The sequence below is a fragment of the Loxodonta africana genome, chromosome 20, assembly GCF_030014295.1.
Source record: "Loxodonta africana isolate mLoxAfr1 chromosome 20, mLoxAfr1.hap2, whole genome shotgun sequence".
Lineage (NCBI taxonomy): Eukaryota > Metazoa > Chordata > Mammalia > Proboscidea > Elephantidae > Loxodonta > Loxodonta africana.
In genome coordinates this window covers 47,946,625-47,959,748 of record NC_087361.1, presented here as the reverse complement: position 1 = coordinate 47,959,748, position 13,124 = coordinate 47,946,625, and the positions used below count along the sequence as shown (strand labels likewise).

Below are 13,124 nucleotides of genomic sequence, written 5' to 3'. Positions count from 1 at the left end.
GAATAGTTTTATTTCTGTCTACCTCTTGCTTCCTAAAATTCCACTGAAAGGAAAATACTTTTGTGAATAGCAGGAAATTATATTCTTAATATTTAAATATTTACTTTAGAGAAAATGTTTTGAGTTTTACTCATAAGTGAAGCTTTGGAAAGTGCATGAGCTTGACAACTGGGTATGAGTCAACATGAATTTTTGACAAATATATCCCATCAAATGAATCGGCTTTTTCCTGTAGCTGAAATAATCATGCTCATAGATGTAAACCTCAATTGTCCTCCTCTTGTTTCCACAAACAAAAGCCTGTCTAGACACAGTTTCTTATATGCTTACTGTTTAATAGATTTTATAATTCCTGGAATATAGTCATACCACCTACCTTTTGCTGGGCAACTACTTTGTGCCAGACCCTTTTCCAGGAACTTTCCATAGTTGCACGTTTAATTCTCCAAAAGTCATGGGACATATATCCTCATGTTACCAATAAAAAAAATGGGGCTCAGAAAGCTTAAGTGACCCATACTCTAAGCAGCAGAGGCAGAAGTAGAGTTTAAGTCCATCCTTCTCTGTGGCCTCTGCTCTTTGCCTCACCTCCACGGTCTCCCCCAAGGCCAAGGACAGCACTGGCTCTAGGGTGACCTGAACCTGGGAAGGCCTCAGACAAACTGAGATGAGTTGGTTACTCTATGGGTAGGTGTGATTTCCTGGTTACTGGACAGTCAGCAGGAGCCCTGGTGGTGCAGTGATTAAGAGCTCGGCTGTGTTGTAGGGTAAAAACATCAGAAAGTTTAGTAAAGCAAAAAGAAAGTTTTATTCAGCATATATTCAAAAAGTTGAAAAAGTGGGAAGCAGACAAGCATGCTGCCAGAGCTAATGTCTGCCTGAATCCAAGGACTTATTACAGAACAGACAAGGTGGGAAAATGGACAAGCATGCTGCTACGGCATGTCTGCCCAAGCCCAGAGAATAGTACAAAATAAACAAGAATGGGAAAACGAACAAGCACGCTGCCATAGCCATGTCTGCCTGACTCCAAAGGAAGTTACAGAGTCGTCGGTATATAATCACATTACAAATGGGCAAAACCATTGAAAGCGTCACCTTTTCACAGATGGGCTAGAAACTGTGATCCTACACTTTGAATTGCATTTCTTAACAGTCATTGGTACAGGTTTAAGTAATGACCATCTGGAGGGCCTTCAGTGGTCCATCAAATTTTCTATTCACTAAATGCTAACAGAAAAAGATAAGAGTGGAAAATCGTTTGTATTCTGTTTGGCTTTATGTGAAAAGTTCTCTACAAGATATTTTTCTTTCCTGAAAGATAATTTCCAAGATTGTCCCATCTATTATCTTTATCTCAGGGCCCAGTTGATGTGTCCTTGTGAGTCCTTGTGAGCCCTTGTGAGCCCAGCTCCAGCTAGGTCACATTCTCTATGCTCAAAAAAGGACAGGGAATAATGACTCCAATATTATTTCCTAAATCAGCTGCTAACCAAAAGGTCAGCAGTTCAAGTCCACCAGCTGCTCCTCTGAAACCATATGGGGCAGTTGTACTCTGTCGTATAGGGTTGCAGTGAGTTGGAATTGACTCTACGGCAAAGGGTTTTTTTTTTTTTTTTTTGGACAGACAGCAAAGCCAGGCTGTACTTTTAGAAGCTCTCTCTCTGTTCCTGTTAAATGTACTGGTGACGCCATTGTTCTAACTAGTAAAGTATAACTCAGAGAGCTGCCTCCTGGAACAGCTGGGTGCCTGTGCTGGCCATATTTGACACATAGGGAGAACTGAGTCAGTTATTTGTCAATCCCCAGTCTGGGGTGTAACTCCAGAACTCTTAGATAAAATGTTCAAAACCCACTGTCTAGGATTCCTACAAAGTTTAAGAGAATGTTAGTCAGAGAATGTTTAAGAGAATGTTAAGAAAGTTTAAGAGAATGTTAGTTTGCTTCTTTGTCTCTGAAGCAAGAGGATCAGGATGTTCTCTGATGAGAATGCTTTCTTTATTAATGTAGTATGTCACCTAGCAGCCCTTCCTTTTCAATCTAATCTAAGCCATTCCCTTGTGAGCACTGGAGTATTGATACCTTGTGAGTTTTGTCCAGTCTAGTCTGTTGCCTTGTGAGTATTCTTACATCTTTTTTTTCATCTAGAAATTTTTTTTTCAGTGGGATTGTACCTTTCTCGATAGTGTAATATATGTCTTTAGGTCAGCATAACAGGTAAGAAGATCACAGGCTCCGGGAACAGACTGCTAATTCCTACCCGTTGACCACGAGAAAGTTAATTAAGCTCTCTGTACCTGCTGCCATCATCTGTAAAATGGGAACAATGATAGTTCTTACCAGACAGGGTTGTTGTGGGGATTAAATGAGTTATTTTATTTAAAGCGTCATATAAAATGCTAGCTGTGTTCTGCTTATGCCGGCGGCTGATCTGGGTGATAGATACTGTTCTTTGTGGGAGTGGAGAGTGGGTGCTTGGCCATAGCTGGGGAGTGTTTGCCATCTACATGTATGCTCAAGGTTTTACTGCCACTTTTTATAGGAAATAGGAAATTATTAATACTTTCTCTTCTCAGTGTTCTGATGGATCATTTGGTGGCGCCGAGAGTGTGGTGATTCCCTCTGGAATTTAGAGAGATAAAAAAAAAATTTTTTTTTTTTGGTAGCAGTTATGAATTTGAGAGCAGAATATTTTTTCTTCTGTATAAACTGAGGCCAAACTCTCTGGTCATTCTTAGTGCTCACTTTTTTTTTTTTTTTCTGTAAATTACAAATGACTCATAAATATTAAAGCTAGTTTTTTTTTTTTTTTTTTTTAAAAGGGAAAACATTTCCTTGATTAGTTATGACACATCACTTTACGTGTACCACTTTAATCTAGTGGACTAGGATCTCTAAAACAGTATGAGATTGCAAACCAGTGAGGCTTGGCAGAGCCTGAAAAGCCTTGCCCAGTATTACAAGAAAGTGCTTCCATTAAAGTGTAAATCTCGAGTGAGAGAAACTACAACTTTGTAATTACTGTTCAGAGACTGGCACACACTTTAGGATTTATGCCTTTAAATAACGCATGATTTTTAAATAGGCTTAGCTGCAATCTGCCATGTCCACAACACTGTGTCTGTGATTCAGAACACTTATTGACAGAATGAGTCATTCTTCTGTTAGTCAACAGAAGCTGTAGTTGATTTAAGGAGGAATGTTGTGGAAGAATATAGAGCAATAGCAGATTTTTAGTAGAGATTGGCATGTGTAGCTATAAAAACAATAAACAGAGGTAAAGATTTGAAGCAATATGTCATGGCTTCCTTCCTGTTTATAAAGCAACGCAATATAACTTACATAACAATATTAATAGTTGTTTATTAAATTTTAATAAGTGTTAAGCATTATGCTAAGTATGTTAATAATTACTATTTAAATTCAGAAGTTGTGATTGAGTTTAGGGAGTATCACTAAAATGTGATATATTGATGGACATTATTTAGAGGTATTGATTTTGGTGGATGCTCATTGGACATATCTGCTATCCAATGGAAGAATCCCCAGGTGGTGTAATGGCTAACATGCTCGGCTATTAGTGAAAGTTTGGCAATTCAAGTCTACCCAGAAGTGCCTTGAAATAAAGGCCTGGTGATCTACTTTTGAAAAATCACCCATTGAAAACCTCCAAAAACACGGTTCTACTCGGCCACATGTAGGGTTGCCATGAGTTGGAGTCGACCCAGCAGCAACTGGTAGTTATTATCCAATAGAACAACAATTCTAGAAACACAGAGGTGAGTCTATGTAAAGATGTTGTAATGGGGAAGACCAACATGTATTTACTAAGAATTAGAGGATCACCTTTTTTAAGAGGCTTCAGGTTCTCTAAACCAATTCCCAAATATCTCCTAGGTTATTATATGAAACATGTTCAATAATCTTTGAAAATGGAGGAAGCATTTCTGGAGCAGTGACCTCTGAATGTTTCAGGCCAACATTACTGTCCTATCTGCCCCTGGCATCTAAGTGTTGAGGGTGCTTATAAGAGAGGGGAACGCTTAGGCAAGGCTGAGGTGTCTGAAAAGGGTATCACTAAGTAAGCCAGAAACTGACTCAGCAGCAGAGGTCCACCTTCCTTCCCCGGTTGTCTTACATTCCTCTCTCCTGGGTATTGCATCTTGTACTTGGGTAGTCTTTTAGTCCTTGAGTGATAGGGAGCAACTGCCCAGAGAGCTGACCTGTCAGGATCACTAAATGGCAACCAGAGTAAATTAGAAATTTGGTGCTGGTTAACTCAGCTTCCCACTAGCCACATTCTAGATAATTAGCAATATATAATAAAAAAAAAAAAAAAATTTTTTTTTATATAATAACTGGTAATATATAAATTGTACCCTCATCCCAGGAACTGAAGGAGGGCTTTTCCTGCTCAGTAAAGTCTATCTTGAATATAGATGTGATGCTTGGAGATAAGGCAGCCATTTTGTGACTGTAACGAAGTTAGAACTTTTGAGAGAGAAAAAATGTATTCTTCTTTCTCTGTTTAGAATTCTGTAACTGTGCTAGTACAAATTACACAATGCAACTTCAGAGTGTCACCAACTCTAAGACCAACCAGTCAGCAGTTGCCTGAAGTGGGCAGTTGTCAGTAGTGCAAATTCTAAAGCCAAATATACCAAAAAAAATTTAAGAAGTTGCTGTCGAGTCGATTTCAACTCACAGTGACCCTATAGGAGAGAGTAGAGCTGTCCCATAGGGTTGCCAAGGAGTACCTGGTGGACTCGAACAGCAGACATTTTGGTTAGCAGCCGAGCTCTTAACTACTGTGCCACTAAGGCTTCAAAACCAAAAATGATGGTATAAAAATTATTAATGTGTGAGTGTTCCTAGGTTTTCATTTTCATCTGTTTCCTGAGACAATTCTAGTTTCTTTGGGTGTATCATGTCCTTTTCTGCACCATTTGAGGGGGCTACCTTGACTAAGATGGCCTTGGGGGCACAGTGTTTAAGCACTTGGCTGCTAACTGATGAAAGGTCAGCAAATTGAACCCATAAGCTGCTCTGCTGCTAACCAAAAGGTCAGCAGTTGGAACCCACCAGTGGCTCCTCGGGAGAAAGATGCAACACTCTGCTTCTATAAAGATTACAGCCTTGAAATCCTGTGGGACAGTTCTACTCTGTCCTGTGGGGCTCCTATGAGTCTGAATTGACTTGATGGCAGTGTGGTCAGGTCTTAACTAAATGATACATTTTTGACTCTTGTGATGCAGATTAATTTTAATATTAGCTAATTACATTAAACTAACCAATTAATTAAATTAATTAAATCAAAACAATCTAAATCAATGAATTGAAATACATTAATTTAGTTAAAATAAATTAACACTAACATAATATTTCTCTACGTGTCTGTCAGGTTGTTGGATGCCCACAGAAGCAGTGGACAAGAAGTCAAACGATGTATTGCATCGGGCAAATCTGCTGCAAAAGACCTCTTTAAAGTTAAAAAGCAAAGGTGTCATCTTGAAGACTAAGGTGTGTGGCCAAAGCCATGCATGGTATTTTCAACCGCCTCATATGTATGCGAAAGCTGGATGATGAATAAGACTGAAGAAGAATTGATGTCTTTGAATTGTGGCGTTGGTGAAGAATATCGAGTATACCGTGGATTGGCAAAAGAATGCACACATCTGTCTTGGAAGAAGTACAACCAGAATGCTCCTTAGAGGCAAGGATGGCGAGACTTCATCTCACATAACTTGGACATGTTATCAGAGGGGACCAGTCTCTGGAGAAGAGCATCATGCTTGGTAAAGGTCAGCGAAAGAAAGGAAGACCTTTTACGAGATGGATTGACATGGCATCTGCAACAATGAGCTCAAGCATATCAGTGATTGCGAGGATGGTGCAGGACTCTGCAGTGTTTTGTTCTGTTGCACATAGGGTCACTATGACTCAGAACCGACTTGAGGGCACCTAACAACAACAATATAATATTGTTATTGATGTTGATTAGTAGGTAAGGATGATGACAAAAACAACAGTAACTTTACAGGTCAGGTCAGGAGAAAACTTTTTTCCTTTTAATAATTTATTTTATTTTTTGTTGAAAATATACACAGCAAAACATACACAAATTCGACAATTTCTGCATGTACAATTCAGTAACATTAATTACACTCTACAATATGTACAACAATTTTTGCTGTCCTTTTTCAAATTGTTCCTCCTCCATTAACATAAACTCACTGCCCCCTAAGCTTCTTAGCTAACCTTTTGAGTTGCTATTGTCGATTTGATCCGATTTAGATAATTCTTTAAAAGAACACCATACTGAAGGCAGACATTCTAGAAGAGTTTTTTTTTTTCCTTTTTTGGGGGAGTGTGTATAAAAGAGATAGGAAAGCAGCTGTGGCAGGTAAGGAACATGGATATGAGGTTCAGGAAACTCAAGTGTGGCAGGAACTACTATAGGGTTAGCCATTTGACACCCTGTCTAGCCTCCTTGGAGTCCTGGTGATACAGTGGTTAAGAGCTCAGGCTACTAACCAAAAGGTTGGCAGTTCAAATCCACCAGCCACTCCTTGGAAATCCTATGGGGTGTTGCTACTGTGTCCTGTAGGCCACTATGAGTGGGAATTGACTCGACGGCAATGGGTTTGGCTTTTTTTTTGGTCTAGCCTCCTCATCTCTTGCTTTCCTCTAGCACAGAGGCTGGAAACCATGTGGCCTGTTATATTATTTACTTACTAAATGGTTTCATATGCTTCTTAATAAATTTTCTCATTGGGACAACCACATTTGATTTTTGAGAATGAAAAATCAGTTATCTTTACACTCCTGCTGAAGGAATGTTGAACAAATATTTAAATAATCTTCCTTTGAAGGGGAACTAAATTTATTATCCTCCCTTGTCCTGACACTGGATCTCAGGTTCCAGCTAATTCCTACATCATGGATTGAGGTGTTTCTGACATCTGAAGAGACAGCGTGGACTTCCGGTTGATAACATATGATCCAGCTATTGATGGCGCTTCCTAGAGCTGACCGAGGCAGGGGTTCAGCTCATTCTTCCAGGAATCAGCACATGAGACAGTTTCTTCCAGGACTCCAGCCTATTACTGTGGGTTTTGGAGTCTGACCCAGGAAGCGGAGGAAGCAGCTCCAGTTCACATGATATAGATGTCCTGGGAGTGGGGAGGGTAGACCGTCCTGCTCATGGAGAAGAGAGAGACTGTTTTCCATGACACCACCTTGTAGTTTATCTGATGGGTGTACAAATACATTCAATCAGTTATTAACTCAGAATTCAGTCTTGAAAGCAAACATGGCTAAGTGCTTATCTAGCTCTGCTATGACTAAGGTTAAATATCTTTAAACAGGCGGGTGGGTCAGTACAGGATGCAAATAAGCCAAAGATCTGAATTGCACAAAGAGAATAACTATGCTACTGATCCAAACTTGGCCGCATTGCACACTGTTGTTTAATAGAATTGACTCATAGCAGCTGTGGTCATTTCCAAGCGGTCCAAGGATTGGATAGAGAGGCAGGAAGCTCATGGTGTATGATGGTCACCTAAATTGGAATGGAATGGCACCTCAAGTGCTTTAACTCTCTCTCAAACATACTCACGTGTCTTGGTCCTTTGAGACACTGAGGTTCATTGGCACATAGGTACCCTTTTGCTGATTAGCCTCAGTCTTGATAGCAGATCATGATTCTGGCCTGGGTCTGGATGCTGAGGACTGGTGTTCTGTTAAATATAGTACACCACTTGGGGATCCTGCTTTAGAGTGAAAGAGGAGGAGCCCTGAGGACTCTTTGCTTAAGCATTGGGCTGCTAGCTGAAAAGTTGGTGGGTCAACCCATCCAGTGGCTCAGTGGGAGAAAAGACCTGGCGATCTGTTCCCACAAAGATTACAGCCGAGAAAACACTATGGAGTAGCTCTACTTTGCCACATTAGGTCACTATGAGTTGAAAATCAACTTGATGGCACCTAACAAGAACAACAATGGTGAAGGGGCTGGTTTTTAGAATGGAGGCAAGGAGAGGGCTAGCAAACTGATTCAGGACTCACATCTGGAGATTGCCCGAGGTATGTCATGCATCAGGATTGGTGCTTATTGGGCATCACATTATTTTGCAAAGGAATATTGCTGGTCCTGGGTAAATCCTAAAGAATTAAATTTTGACTTGGGACATCTTAGTAGATCCCTTGCAGAAGTGAATTTCTGAAGACAATGAACTTTAAGCAAATATACCTTTCAGCAGGTCTGTCTTTAGACAAGGCAGGGCCCAGTGCAGGAGTCCAAATTGAGGCCCAAATATCATATGACGAAATAACAAAAGGCAGCAGTTGTGTTTCAGTGGTTGATTTTGCCTTTTATGCGGAAGACCCAGGTTTGATTCCGGGCCAGTGCACCTCATGTGCAGCTACCACCCATCCGTCAGTGGAGGGTTGTGTGTTGCTATAATGCTGACCAGGTTTCAGCAGAGCTTCAAGACTAAGGTGGACTAGGAAGAAAGGCCATTGAAAATCCTGTGGGTCACAACTGTCCAATCCTCAGATGATCATGGGAATGACACAGGACAGGGCAGCATTTCATTCTGTTGAGCATGGTGTTTCCATGAGTCTGGGGCCAACTGGATAGCAGCTAACCAGTAGTACAAATTATAACTCAGGCTAACAATCTTTTAAATAAAATTCGTTCTGTCTTCCTACCTTGACAAATACACCTTTATAATGACCTGGGAGACCAGGTTCAAACTTATAATTCTCAGACTTCTTAGAATTCTGTGCTAAAATGAGGCAGCTTAGCGAGAGCTGGCCCTAGCCCCTTCCTGCTCCCCTTTCTCCTCACCACCAGCACAGTCTTGTGCTGAGAGGGGTTTCACCAAACTTCTAAGCTGTGTCCCTAGTCTCTAAATACAGCAGCCCCTTAGTGGAGCCTTTGGCATCTTGCAAGCCAATGGCCGGAGTGATCCGGTGAGGAGTCCTGGAAGCAGGCTCAAAGAAGTTTGGCTGGGGAGTTCCAGAGCCCCAGATATCCAAGGGGCCATGATGGTTCAGTGGTAGAATTTTTGCCTTCTTTTTTTTTTTTATATGGGAGACCCGAAAACTCTGGTGGTGTGGGGGTTAAGAGCTACGGCTGCTAGCCAAAAGGTCTGCTAGCCAAAAGGTCGGCAGTTAGAATACACCAGGCACTCCTTGGAAACTCTGTGGGGTAGTTCTACTCTGTCCTATAGGGTCTGTATGAGCTGGAATTGACTTGATGGCAAAGGCTTTGTTTTTGTTGTTGTTGTTGTGTTTAAAGAATACTCCAGGGGGTATTTTTCATTTAAGGTTAACTCAGGGCAATAGTCTCAGTATTAATCCAGCTTCAGTGGCTCCAGAAATCCTATATTCCATGAGAATTTCAAATTCCATTCCACGTCCCCCCCCCCCATAAGGATTCTTCTATAGAATCTTTGATCAAAATGTTCATAATGGTAGTTGGGCACCATTCAGTTCTTCTGGTCTCAAGGCAAAGGAGACAATTGTTCATGGAAGCAATTAGGTATTGTTGCACTCCACCAGACTAGCAGCAGGAGTGGCTCTGGGGCCACAGATTGGATTCTGAAAAAAGAGGCAGAAAAAGTCAGGTTGATGAGATCTAGCTTTTATTTGGGAACTTACAGATAGAGGTTGGTGCCAAGAGTCTTGTGACAGACAATGACAAACAGAGTTACCCTGATAGAGGTCCACATAGGGCAGTATGTGGTGGGGTTTTATATATATAGTGCTTACTTACATTTATACCAAGGATATGTGCAGGGGGACCAGGAAAAACATGTCTGATCTATGATGGATAAGGTCATTTTTGTACTGGTTAATCTGTTCTAATTGACATTCACATGAAGTCAGGAATTAGGTGTGTTTTTTCCTGGCCAGGTCGCTGCTCAGTCAGGTACTCTTGTTCTCCCCCAGAGTCCTTTGTGGGCAACACTCATCTTGCATTGTTTGTTGCCCTTACAGTATTCCATTCCATTTCCTCCTCCTGTTCCTGGCTCTCCCTCTTCCTCTATTGCTCCTAATAATTTTTAAATGATTATTTTTTGCTAAGAGTTTACATTCTCACCCACACCATGATTGGTGTGTGCTCTCTAGGAAAAGTCGGTATTGGTTCTATCTTGATGTATTGACACTGGCTCTTTGGGGAGTATCCTTAGTACCAGGGAATGCCTAGAACACCCTGACCCAGTCAGGGGCTTCCAACTCTGATGGGCCCATGCTAGCTATCTATATTCAATGCCTGGCAGGCCAGATGTCTATGGAGGAAGACAAGGCCAAGGGCTTATATCTCTGAGTTAACCACCACTCAATAATTTCCTAAAGTCAGAGACTCACTTCTGTCTACAGGTAATACTCTGTCTTAGTTAACTAGTGCTGCTGTAACAGAAATACCACAAGTGGGTGTCTTTAACAAGCAGAAATTTATTCTCTCCCAGTCTAGGAGGCTAGAAGTCTGAATTCAGGGTACCAGCTCTAGAGGAAGGCTTTCTCTTTCTGTTGGCTCTGGGGGAATGTCCCTGTCTTCAATCTACTCCTGGTGGAGGAGCTTCTCAGTGCAGGGACTCTGGGTCTTAAGGACATGCTTTCTGGCTTTTGTTTCTTGGTGATAGGAGTTCCCCATGTCTCTCTACTCGCTTCTCATTTTTATATCTCAAAAGTGATTGACGTAAAATACAGCCCAATCTTATAGACTGAGTCCCGGCTCATTAACATAACTGCCTCTAATCTTGCCTCAATAACATAAACCCATTGCCGTTGAGTCGATTCCAAATCATAGTGACCCCATATCATAGAGGTAGGATTTACAACACAGGAAAATCACATCAGACTACAAAATGGTAGATGACCACACAATACTGGGAATCATGGCCTAGCCAAGTTGGCACACATTTTGGGGGGACACAATTTAATCTATAACACACTTCCAGTGTCACTTTGGATGAAAGTAAAGCTGCAGAGTAATTGAAGCCCTCTGAAAGTTGCAAGATCATACTACATGGGCAGCTGGTCTGCTGCACTGAGCATGGGATATTGCTGTATTTACTTCTGTAATGCTCAGGCATTGTGTAGTCAGTAAAACCTTCTGAGATTCTTGTACTCAGGCTGGTCTCTGTTTTTAAGTAAATCCTTTTGTGATTTCCATACTGTCACTGAGGTCCACATTGTACATGTTGGGTCACCAGAATTAGTTTATTTTAATTTGGGGAAGCACACTGTAGGGTTGCCATAGGGATGGAGATGCAGGTTTATATGCTTGTGTTCATGTGAATAAATGTGTGTATGGGCATGCGTACCACGTGTTTACTTTGGAATCAATCAGAGAATTTGAGGATGGATGTTGTGGGGAAGGCAGAGAGAGGGGTTATCTTCTAGGCTTATATAGTATTGAGAAATACAAAGTTTTTACAACACAGGGGAAGAGGAGTCCCACATAACAGCTTTCTGGCCATTCCCAGGGGGAGTTAAAACCCAACAGAGGAATCAGGCCATATTTCTTCTCTTAGTTCTCCAATTTTTTCCTTTATCTGCACAAGCAAGGATAGAAAAGAGAATTATTTTTAATTTTGCAGCATACAACTCCTAAATAATCAGGATATAGTAAGCAGTCCTGTATTCATTGTGACCAAGAATGACAAGATCTTTCTGATAGAAAATACATCCCGGTTAGCAAGACATGGTGCTGAGAATTTATATCTTTTGTGTCACTTCAGTGAGTTATGAAGCCGATTTCAGAAAGCTCCCCGTTAAAATTGGAGATGTTATCTGAGAAAAATTAACTTATTGTTATCTATTAGAAAGTTTAAGATTTTTAAATTGTGCCGTCAAGATGCATTGATAATTATGGATGATTGAAATAAGAAAGTTGGAAATAAAGAAGAAGGATCAGTAGTTAGAAAATACAGCCTTGGCAATAGGAATGATGCCATAGATCATATGATAGAATTCTATAAGACCAATGACTTATTCACTGGAAATACTTTTTTCAACAACATAAATGATAACTATATACATGGACCTTACCAGATAGATTACCCAGAGATCAAACTGACCACATCTGTGGAAGGAGTTGGTGGACAAGCTCAATATTATCAGCCAAGACACAGCCAAGGGTCTACTATGGGGTAGACCATCAATTACCCATAATTGAGTTCAAGCTGATGCTGAAGAAAATCAAAGGAAATTTATGAGAGCCAAAGTATGATCTTGAATACATTCCATCTGAATTTGGAAACCAACTCAAGAATAGATTTGAGGCACTGAACACTAATGTTGTGGGATGACATCAAGGACATCATACACAAAGAAAGTAAAATGTCATTAAAAAGACAGTAAAGAAAGAAAAGGCCAAAACGGATGTCAGAAGAGACTCTGAAACTTGCTCTTGAGTGCAAAGTAGCTAAAACAAACAGAATAAACTATGCATTAAAAGAGCTAAACAGATTTTAAAGGGCAGCTTGAGAAGACAAGGTAAAGAATTATAATGCAATGTGAGAAGATCTGGAGCTAGAAAACCAAAACAGAAGGACATGATCAGCATTTCTCAAGCTGAAAGAACTGAAGAGAAAATTCAAGCCTAGGGTTCCAATATCGAAAGATTCTATGGGCAAAATTTGAATGATATAGAAAACATCAAAAAAAAAAAAAAAAGATGGAAGGGATATACAGAGTCACTGTACCAAAAAGAATCAGTCCACACTGAACCATTTCAGGAAGTAGCATATGATCAAGAACCACTGGTACTGAAGGAAGAAGTTCAAGCCACACTGAAGACATTAGCAGAAAACAAGGCTCCAGGAATTGTTGGAATACCAATTGAGATGCTTCATTGAAGAGATGCAATGCTGGAAGTGCTTACTCATCTATGCCAAAAAACTTGGAAGACAGCTACTTGGCCACTGATTGGAAGAAATTCATATTTGTGCCCATTCTACCATCAAATCGAATGTGAAAATTATAGAACAATATCATTAGCATTTCATGCTAGGAAAATTTTGCTGAAAATAATTCAAAAACGGCTGCAGCCGTACATTAACGGGAGCTAACAGAAGTTCAAGCTGGATTCAGAAGAGGATGTGCAACAAGGG

General features: G+C 40.6%; 1 long non-coding RNA gene across 1 annotated transcript in view; it reads left to right on the top strand.

Moving 5' to 3' along the window:
• The window catches only part of LOC111750722 (uncharacterized), a 38,102-nt gene extending 28,145 nt beyond the window's left edge, over positions 1-9,957 (top strand). The window contains exon 6 of the long non-coding RNA XR_002785810.2: positions 5,402-9,957. This is a non-coding gene — a long non-coding RNA (uncharacterized LOC111750722). The remainder of the gene's footprint in view (positions 1-5,401) is intronic.
• The last annotated feature ends 3,167 nt before the right edge of the window (positions 9,958-13,124 follow it).